Here is a 206-nt window from a genome sequence, read left to right as displayed (position 1 = left end):
AAAAAAAAAGGGAACAAAATAATTTAATTCTCATTTTTGTTTCTTTGTTTTTTGGCAGTTGGCCAATATGGGGAATTGAACCCTGGACCTTGATGTTATCAGCACTATGCTAATCAACTGAGCTAACCGGCAAGTCTTGCATCTGAAAATATTTGCATTTTGTGGCAGAGACCTGTAGCTTCCCCCAATATCCATGCTCCCTTTCT

Source organism: Galeopterus variegatus, unplaced genomic scaffold, assembly GCF_000696425.1.
Source record: "Galeopterus variegatus unplaced genomic scaffold, G_variegatus-3.0.2 Scaffold9751, whole genome shotgun sequence".
NCBI lineage: Eukaryota > Metazoa > Chordata > Mammalia > Dermoptera > Cynocephalidae > Galeopterus > Galeopterus variegatus.
This window is presented reverse-complemented; position numbering follows the sequence as displayed.